This window comes from Solanum lycopersicum, chromosome 3 (assembly GCF_036512215.1).
Source record: "Solanum lycopersicum chromosome 3, SLM_r2.1".
Lineage (NCBI taxonomy): Eukaryota > Viridiplantae > Streptophyta > Magnoliopsida > Solanales > Solanaceae > Solanum > Solanum lycopersicum.
The window spans coordinates 13,869,696-13,880,242 of record NC_090802.1 but is presented as its reverse complement, the minus strand read 5'-3'; the positions used below and the strand labels follow the sequence as shown (position 1 = coordinate 13,880,242).

Here is a 10,547-nt window from a genome sequence, read left to right as displayed (position 1 = left end):
GGGGTTAGAATTTAAGAGTTGTGGAGAGGTTAGTAGGACATTCTAGAACTTCCTATAGAATTTTCTTAGAAGACTCTGAAACCTTTTTGATAGTTTAAAAAGATTTTGGAATATTGTAGAATTAGTAGAGAATTTTAGAATATAGATTTAAGTGTAAATGAGTAAGTACTTATAAAAGTAAATATTATTTACACTTGGATCCTTAGAAAGTAGAATAAATAGAAGAGCCTCTCATACGTAAATCATTAATCAAGTTGTAAAGTATTCTCCAAGAAATACAGTCTTCGTTTAAATCTTTTCAAGTCTTTCTTTGCATTCTCTTATCGGTAAGCTTCAAAGAGCTTACTTGAACTTACAAGATCGTGAAAGAATCCTGAGTAAGTTGTTAAGTACTGCACAAAATAAGACTCTAAGTCCGTGTCAATTTGAATACATGAATTATAATCACTTTCAGTCTTATTTGTATAATTGTTTCTTCTTGGATGAATTTATTATTAGTATAATTGTTTCTTCTTCTTTTTTTTGCATGAAAGTGAAAACAATATTTTTGGATGATCTCTTAAGATGTATCATTAGTATAGTAGGTTATTTGTACAATTGTTTTCTTGAATGAGATGGTGAAAACAATATTCTTGGATGATCTCTTAAAATGTATTATTAGTATAATAAATAGTGTTGAGTTATATAGCTATAAATATTGTTTTCACCCATTTCTTGCCACATGCTACTCCGTTGTATATTCCTAATAAAAGAGCTTCTCTAATGTCCAATTTTAGTGTTTCCATGTATTTTTTTATAAAGATATATTACACAAATAAAATGAGCTTCTCTAATTTCCAATTTGAGTCTCTTCCATGTAAGTTTTATAAAGATATTTTACACATACAGATATCCATGACTTGTGTAATTAAATAAAAAAGGATAAAACTTGATAGTTTTAAATACATGATTGTTTTATATATGATAAAACTATTGAAACACTTTTAAATTTGTCGTGAATTGTTTATTAGTTTCATCATTAAACTATTTGACTGCCTTAAAATCACTCTTTTACTTGACTAATTGAACATAAATAGACTCTCGATTTTGCAACAGTAGTGACATACATCTCTAAATTTTTGACAAATTTGTAGTGTTTTCAACACTTGAGCTCTCGGCTTTTTACAGAGTCACATGCTCCTACAAGAGTTTGAGACAATTTGTTATGTTATGTGACATATCATGGGAATGTTTAAGTTTAATTAATCAAGTAAATAAGTGTTTTAAGATTGTCAATAGTTGAAGGGACAAAATTAATAATTTTAGTCAAGTTTAAAAGTGTTTTCAACTTTTCTCTCTTGTTTTATAAACACATTTACTCTTTAGTCATTATCCTATTTTCATCACTATTCGATATCTATAGTAGAATTTGATTAATCTGAAATCATATCGTGTAGGATCTCATTCAAAAGAAAAGTACTCCTTATTAAAAAAATTATACTCAAAACTCAAACTTAAAGTCTTTAATTAAAAAAAGGAAAAACCTTACTTATAATTCTTTGATGGTAATCATTACCTTTTGAAAGCATAGAACAAGAAAAGTAGAAAAGCAAGAAAGAGGAAATAAAATAGGCCGCAATTATTGTCACCCATGTATGTACAATTGAGTAGAGTGTACAAAATTGAACTAAAAATCGAATCAAATTGTAAATTGAGTCAAATCGAAAAAAAATCGATCAGTAATTTGGTTTAACTTGGTTTGGTATTGGAAAAAAATTGATTACATTTGGATTGGTTTGGTTTCAACTAAAAAAAAAAATAACCCTAGGCCAAATTAACCCGACATTATGTATAATTTTAAAAATTTATTTTATACTTACACATACTTACTTTGATATATAATTTTTAAATATCTCTTATACTTTTTCATAGTTTTTATCTTTTAATATTATTATTTAATGTTTGAAAGTTAGAATTCTTAATGATCTAATAAGATTATACTCTATACATGTTGGTAATTATAATAAAGTTTAAATAAAAATTAAATTAATACTAATGCAAAAAGAAAATCAATTCAACACTAACATTGAATATTATATTTATTTTTTTAGTTTTACATAGATTTAGACAATAAAATACATGATATATTTTTACTTTCTTTTAATATTTAGTCATATAACTCATACTTACTAAACTTATTTTAGCATGATTTAGTATTTTAAATTTTGATCAATTTCATTATGACTTATTAATTTACAATATTTGTTTTACGCGATTTTATTATTTTATTTTATTTTGGATATTTTAGTGTCACTAATTATTAGAGAGTTGTATTTTGGTAGGACTAAAGAAAAAATTAAAGTACAAGTAAATTATATGTTTTTATGAATACTTTATTGAAAAAACCCAAAAATCTGGAAAAAAATCTAAAAAACGCGAAGTTGAAAATCCTAGTTTTATTGATTTTGTTTATGAATTCAAAAATTAAACAAAATAATTTAATTTAATATTTAAAAAAATCCAAACTAACCCGATCTTGCAGACCCTACAAGTGATAATACAAAATTGAAGGTGTCGTCCGATAGGGTTACAATCTACATGTCTATCATTGTAGTAGCATTTGTTCATAGTTTCTTCATTCTCAATTTTAGAAGCAATTTATTATTAGTTCTTACTATTTTGTAAGAAAGATAACTAAAATGGATTGGAGAAAATATTCACTAAATATTTTTTTTCTCCCAAAAAGAGTTATAATAAAATCAAAGTAAGTGTCTTTTTAAAAATTTAAGATAAAATATGAATTAAATATTTTTAAAATAAATTTTTTAATAGTGAGTAACATCTAATACAATGGATATTTAATAAATTATATATTTGAATTTAAATTTTTTTCTTAATAAGTATCAAATAAGCTAAAATAATAAGGATCATCTGGTTACGATATAAGAGCACATGTTATCTGTATAGAATATTATATTAGTTTTATTATATTTGGTAAAATACATAAAATTCCTCTTGAACTTGGCGGGAAAATTCACTTTAGCATTTTAACTTTATGGATAATTATTTATCCCCAGATCTTTTTACAAGTGAATTAAAATACACCCTAATATAATAATATCATTCTCACAAGAACACTCAATTTTTTAGACACAAAATTAAAACAAATAAATAATAACTGAAAATTTAATTTGAAATGAAAAATTTGTAGAGTTTCATTGAAAAGAGCTTCAAGTTCATCCATTCAAACCTTGACATAAAAATTAATATTAATTTGAAGCAAAAACAAATTGATGACTTTCCAATTTTTTCTTGTTCATCACATTTTTTGAGTTTATTGATAGAAACTAAAGGAAATGAGGTTGGGATGAGACATCTTGAAGGAGAAAAAATATGAAAAGTATAATAAAGAAAAAAGAGGAAGAAGAAAAGTGTAAAGCACCGAGATTGGAAGACAAATAAAGAGGGTAGAAGTGGGGGTTCGTTGGAGGTGGGGGTGGGGGCGGGGGGGGGGGGGTGTCGAAGAAGAAGAAAGGGTAGTGCAAGCGGTGGCTGAGGGCGAGAGGAGTGGATTGGGTGTGAGGAAGATGAAAGGACGGGAGGTGGGGTTGGGGTTGGGGGTGGTAAGGTATGAAGAAGAAAAAAAAAGATTATTGAATAAATAAAAATAATTGGGGTCCACTCATTCTTTTTTCCTTAATTTTTAATTTATAGGCACCTAATTTTTTGACTTGCCATGTCAGCGATTTGGGTGTATTTTAATTAATTTGAAAAGAGATTAGGAGATAAATAATTATCCGTAAAGTTAAAATGCTAAAGTGAGTTTTCTTGGTAAATTAAGGAGGAATTTTATGTATTTTTTCAAAAATTTATTAGGTTGAAAAGTCAACATGGCTTATATTATGTTTGGTTGGTAAGTTCTAAATATTGTGCAAAAGATATTCATGTATTAGTTTTAGGTAATTTTATATGGTTTTTAGTTGCATTTTTTGTAATCCTGCATAACTTATGAGAGAATCTATGTACAAGTTATGCGAGATAGAATTTGAAATAAATTATGTGGTATTTAGTCATATATTAAAAAGATAAATTACACATTTACTCTACTATTTTTTTAAAGAATCTTTTTTATTGAAAACTTACATAAGTATTCTGTTTTTTCACTATTTTTGTTTTTTATTTCTTTTTTTATACAAACGACTTTTTATTTGTTTTTATTTAAAATCAAAATATAAATATTTATTAATATTATGAAACGAAATGTATAATTTTGATAGCGCGTTTACTGTTAATTATACATTCACATAATATATTACTAAATATATTCACATATTCAATTATCATGTATTAATTTTTTATTTAGAATGTGAGTTTATGTATAATTTATATATTTGGTATACTAAAAGTTTTACAAATAACACATGCGGCATATTGATAGAAATTCATATAATATGATATATGATAGTATAATGTACTTAAATATATTAATGGTATTCTATTCTATAAGCTTTAAACATTAAAAAAATAAAGAGAAAAAAATACAGTATTCCTAATTAAGTTTAGAGAAAATTCCTTTTATCTTTTTTAAGGGAGAATTTTTACTACTTGCCTTCTTATCTTATTTGTAAATAATATATTAAATTCAATATTCAATAGTTAATAAATCATGTAATGTATTCTCTATATAACTAAAACATATCTACATATATTTAATACTCACATAATTAATATCATATAACTGAATCATGTATAATTAATATATGCATAACTAAATCTTGCATAATTAATATCTGTCTAACTCTAACCAGTAACCAAATGCCCAGTTATTTTGAAACATAGAAAGTGTATGCCGACATTATACTATTATAAAACGTCAATGGAATTTTATGGTTATAAATTATTAAGGAGTAGTCAATAGAATAGCTACATAAAAGCCATATTGATCAAAAAAGAAGATGTGCTGATCACATGTTTTTCTTTTATAAAAAGAGACAGACTGTAAAGTAAGCCTTTTTTGTGCAAACACTTTGCATCACAAGTACACAAATAATCCATGTTTAGATAAAGGGTGTCTATGCTCTAAATACGAGTGGATCTAGAATTTTCATTAATTAATTTAAAATATAAATATATTAAAAAATAAAAAAATTTAATATTTATTATATACATAAAAATATTTTTAATTATATCCAAAATTAATGAACCTTTTTTTTTATTAAAGAAGATTGGAAAAAATCTTATGGACCCTTACTAGCTCTACCCTGATCCCAACAGAGAAAGTATATAGGTCAAAAAGGAAAAAGAAATGCAACTATGAAAGGTAAAACATTTTTAAGAGGAGATAAAAAAGAGGGTAGAGTTAATATTTGTATAATGGTATTGTTGACCAATCAGTCAAATCAACTTGACCCACCTATATATAAGAGGGTCACTGCATTTTCCCTATGGGATTTCTACTTCCACACTCACTACATATTAGATTATTAACTTATACTTCTTTCATTTCACGAAGATTAATTTAGTTTGATTTGGCATGAATTTTAAGAATATAAAAAAGATTTTTAAATGTTGTGATCTTAAATTAAAGTTAGGTTAAATGTATAAAATTGTCTTTTAATCATTTGACCTTAAACATGTCATGTGAAAAGTTTAAATTAAAATGTTACCAAAAAAAATGATATCATTCTTTTTTAAACAGAATAAAAAAGAAAGAAGATCATTCGAATAGTTTAATAGAATGTCTAAAAATAGTATTAAATAAATGAGTGTTAATAGTGTTTTTGTTAGTACATAGAAATTATTTTTAAGCATTATTTGATTTGATATATTAAAAAAAATGTATTACATAACAATATTTAATTTATAAAGACACTCTTCACAATTATAATGGAAAGATATAAAAGAAATTTTGAGGGGCAATAGGATTTTTAACCATGCTAATGCATGCATTAAAATCGTTTGTATTATTAATATCTAGAAATCTCTAATATTAATAATATACCTTAGATTGCAATAGAGTATATAAAAATAAAAAATATATCAAACAAAGTATTATTATACACGAATAAATATATGTATAATGTATTATTTTCAGTAAGTGTCAGGATAGATTGGAACCTTTTTCTCCCGTCCAAAAAAGTTACATGAATGTTGAAAAGCCAATAAATAAGGATATATTTAAATTAATTCTATAATGATATTGATATATTTTAATTTTACCCTAATTATGGACGGATGACATATTTAGTTCTTTTTCCAAAAAGTTTAGTGCAACCTTTTCCCTAGGTCAAATGACACATATTTGAAGTATAAACTTATTACACCACCACTAAATCATAACTTGTAATAGGAGGTAGTTACATATTTCAATTAATGTATTGTTATTTTATAGATAATTCGACCTTGTTAATACTTAACATTGTGAAATCTAAAGTCTTAAATAATTTTTTGAAAGCATATGCAACACAAAAATGGTTGTTGAGTCATCAACTTATTTGGTCATATGTATATGTGGTGTTTCCACTTATAGAAATAGAAAAGAGGTAGGCTTGCCTTCCCCAACCTCAATTTTCCAATTCGGTTAATTGTTGACTACATCCATGTACATTATTGCAAAGCAACAATGTCACTTTTTGGATTGTCATTGTGTTAGGACCGAAAATAAGCAGGTGTAACGCAGAAGCTAGCAAAGCAAACCTCGAAAGATCACGAGTAAGAAGACAACGAGAAATATACCAAAAGACACAGAGATTTAACGTGGTTCGGTCAATCGACCTACGTCCACAAAGGAGATGATCAATCCACTATAAATATGAGAGTACAAAATACAGAGAGAAACAACCTCAACCAATTCACTCGGAATACATGGGAGGTTCACACAAGTGATAACGTATCAAGCTTGTGACCCACAAATTCTCCCTCTAACCAAAACTCTCAAAGCCCTTAAGACTACATTGTGAATGCTGATTAAGTTAGAAGGAACATGCCTCTATTTATAGAGTCCTAAACCTTTTCCTACAAGAAAATGATTAGTCAATCCAAAACCTTTTCCTACAAGGAAAACCTATTTATGGTAAGAAATTTAGGGCAAATAAAACCCAACAAATCTCCCCTTTGGCCTGAATTTCTGATAAAATAAATTTGTCCACCTTCTTTACTTAATCTTCAACAACTTGCTTCTCCTCTCCATAATCTCCTTTGCAAAATTTGTGTCTCAACACAAAGAATCTCTCTGAAACAATTTCTCCAACAAAATCTTCATTACTGTCAAAAAGGTTACTGCTAGAACTACACCGCCAAGTTGAACACATCTTTCTAACCTGGTTCAATCATCGATTATCGAACCACTGAACCTGACTCCGTCATTGAATCTGGCTCTAATACCACTTGTTAGGACCGAAAATAAGCAGGTGTAACGCGGAAGCTAACAAAGCAAACCTCGAAAGACCACGAGTAAGAAGACAATGAGAAATATACCAAAAGACACAGAGATTTAACGTGGTTCGGTCAATCGACCTACGTCCACAAAGGAGATGAGCAATCCATTATAAATATGAGAGTACAAAATACAGAGAGAAACAACCTCAACCAATTCACTCGGAATACATGGGAGGTTCACACAAGTGATAACGTATCAAGCTTGTGACCCACAAATTCTCCCTCTAACCAAAACTCTCAAAGCCCTTAAGACTACATTGTGAATGCCGATTAAGTTAGAAGGAACATGCCTCTATTTATAGAGTCCTAAACTCTTTCCTACAAGAAAAAGATTAGTCAATCCAAAACTTTTTCCTACAAGGAAAACCTATTTATGGTAAGAAATTTAGGGCAAATAAAACCCAACACATTGCTCATTTGCTTTTGCTTTCGTTCGGATTGACTTAAAAAAAAAGGTAGTTTATAAGTTAAAATATAAAAAGTCAAATTTAAATGACTTTTAAATCAAAAAATAAAAAGTAAAGGAAGATTTACTTTTACTTTTTAACTTTTTTTTTTAAAGTCATTTAAAACCGATTTTAATCTATTTTGAAAAACTATTTTGAATATGGGCACCCCAAGATGTTTTAAAACTATTTAAATACTATAGTTATGCATTTTAAAAAGAGTCCATATTATTCTAGTTTTACTTTTGAACTCTAACTTAGAATATTTTTCTATGTTGTTAATGAATTCTTCAAACTTTGTGAAACCGAATAATGATGTAATTATCCAAATGGTCATTTTTGAAATTTTCAAATATTTATTTAACTAGAGTAAATTAATTAAAATTTAATTATTAAATAGTTAATTTTAGTTAAAAATTAATGGATCAGGTTTTTAATTTATTTAATACCACTTGACTATATAAGAAAATAAATTATTAGGGTTGAGGATTTTTGGGTCATGACTTTGAGAAAAGAAGAAGAGAATGAAAATAACTTGTGGAAAGGGAGCCGTCGTAGAAATCAAAAGACGAGTTTCAGGTGATACAAATTTGTTATATGTTTTTCCTTTTAAATTATTATTATAATATGTAGGTAATTAAGGAATTTTGATCTTCAATCCCTGCCAATATTTTTTTTAACAACTAATTGGCAAATATCATTTATGGGTCACTTGTTTGCAATTTTAGTGGATGAATTATGGAGTAAATATGACCAATGATAATCCAATCATTGGAAGATGGCATAGTATAGTGTAAATGCACAAATAACGTTCTACTATTAGTTCAAGTTTAAGTATGGTTCTGTAAGTTTAAGTATCATTCCGCAAGTGGTTTCGGTTTCATATTTTTTTTTATATAATAACCATATAATTCATGTTTTTCTATATTGAAATAGGTAATTAAATATTAGGTGTATAATCTTATATAAATACCATTAGTTTTATGATATTGGAAAAGAATTAGGACATAACTTAAGCTTGAAACTTAAGAACTTGATTATAGATTGATTGATCTTTTGAGTATAGGCTTAAACCTATAGTAATGTGGGTGTTGTTAGTTTCGAAACCTTATTATGAATATATACTTGAATAGATTGCATCGATTGGAAGGTCAACAGAAAGGAAAGGCTCAAGTCCTAGAGTGATTATTCGATTGGCTAAGGTAAGTGAATTTCTAAACTCTTGTTAAGTGTATGGAATGCGTGTATTTCCTTGTGCTATATGTTTGGGAGTAATGGGACTTGGTGATGGGTTGACTTGTCCACATTGATTAATTCTAATGAGGAAAACAAAAGGGTAATAAAAGGCAATGTGAATAATGGGTTGTGTGTGATGTGTTGATAATGGAGAATGATTTGAAAGACTTGTTGAATCATTGTTGATGTTGTTGTGAATTGTGCAATGTTATTAAAATAGTGATATCCTCTTTATTTTTGTATGAACATGCCATTGCATTATTTTGATGACAGGGACGTATCGCGCGCCGCGATAGATACTATATTTCGAGGGACGTATCGCGCGCCGCGATGGTTACTATTATCGAGGGTCGTGTCGCGCGCCGCGACAGATGCATGGACAGATATGTCCCCCATGGGTCCCGGATTGAGAGACAGCGGATGTGTATCACTAGGTCAGACATGCATCATTATACTTGACATTGCATTACGCATACTTATCATTGGTGAACTTGATATTGTGTTTTGCTGATCTTGTGATTGACTTTCTGCAAAATTTGTGATTAATGAATACTGAGCTTGTTATTGAGGATATGTAATTTGGTAAAGTGTGGTTGTGGAGGATGTATATGTAATTTGTCTAAGTGTTGTTGTAGAGTTACGTGCTATGTAAATATGAACTGTTAGGTTAGACTGAATTTTATGCAGTTGTAATTGTGGAGGTTCGGTTGGGGTGGTAGGATTACCCGTATTTCATCCCCTTAGCTTGTGTTTAGACGTTTACTTGCTGAGTACCGTGTGGTTTGGTACTCACCCCTTGTTTCTACAAATTTTTGTAGGTTATGAGCCTGGATTTTTGTTGTACTTGTCATTCTCTTCTTTTCCGAGGCTTCTTGGAGATTTGTCAGGTAGCTGTTTCCATCGCAGCAGACTTTCTTCTCCTTAATTATGATCTTGTTCTATTCTAGAAACAACTTCATTGGAGACTTGAGTTTTCTTTTGAATCAATTGTAATACTTTAGAGGCTTGTACACGTGACTACCAGGTTTTGGGGTTTTTATTAAGTTACTTATATTTTACTTCCGCACTTTATTGTAATGGTTGAGTTTTAGGCTGACTTGTCTTGGTGGGATAAGACGAGTGCCATCACACCCATTTTTGGATCGTGACAAATGAACGGCCAAAAGTCCTTATCATAGAATTATGACCATTCTATGGACATCTTTAGCTTAATTATATGATTGTTTAGCGGATTTCAACGTTATGTTTTACTTTTTTAATTTATACTCGATTATTTGTGGCTTTGCAATCCATACACTAAATGGACAATGCCAATAGAATGTGAATCAATTAATTTGAATAGTTGGTTATGCATCTCAAGATATTATGATCATATAATCAATATATTCAAAAATTCGGTGGATATCTTGCATATGCTCACCAACTATAATTGTATAGGATGAAATTACA

The 10,547-nt window shown here is 28.4% G+C and overlaps 1 long non-coding RNA gene across 2 annotated transcripts; it reads left to right on the top strand.

The window, feature by feature from the left end:
* The first annotated feature begins 8,332 nt into the window (after positions 1–8,332).
* Positions 8,333–10,336, top strand: LOC104646234 (uncharacterized). 2 transcript variants are annotated; one of them, XR_011220279.1, is made up of 4 exons: positions 8,347–8,441; positions 8,996–9,064; positions 9,372–9,532; positions 9,917–10,336. It is a non-coding gene; the product is annotated as an uncharacterized lncRNA (long non-coding RNA). The 2 variants fall into 2 exon arrangements; XR_740385.3 differs by lacking the exon at positions 9,372–9,532 and having other exon boundaries at positions 8,333–8,441.
* Positions 10,337–10,547: the final 211 nt, after the last annotated feature.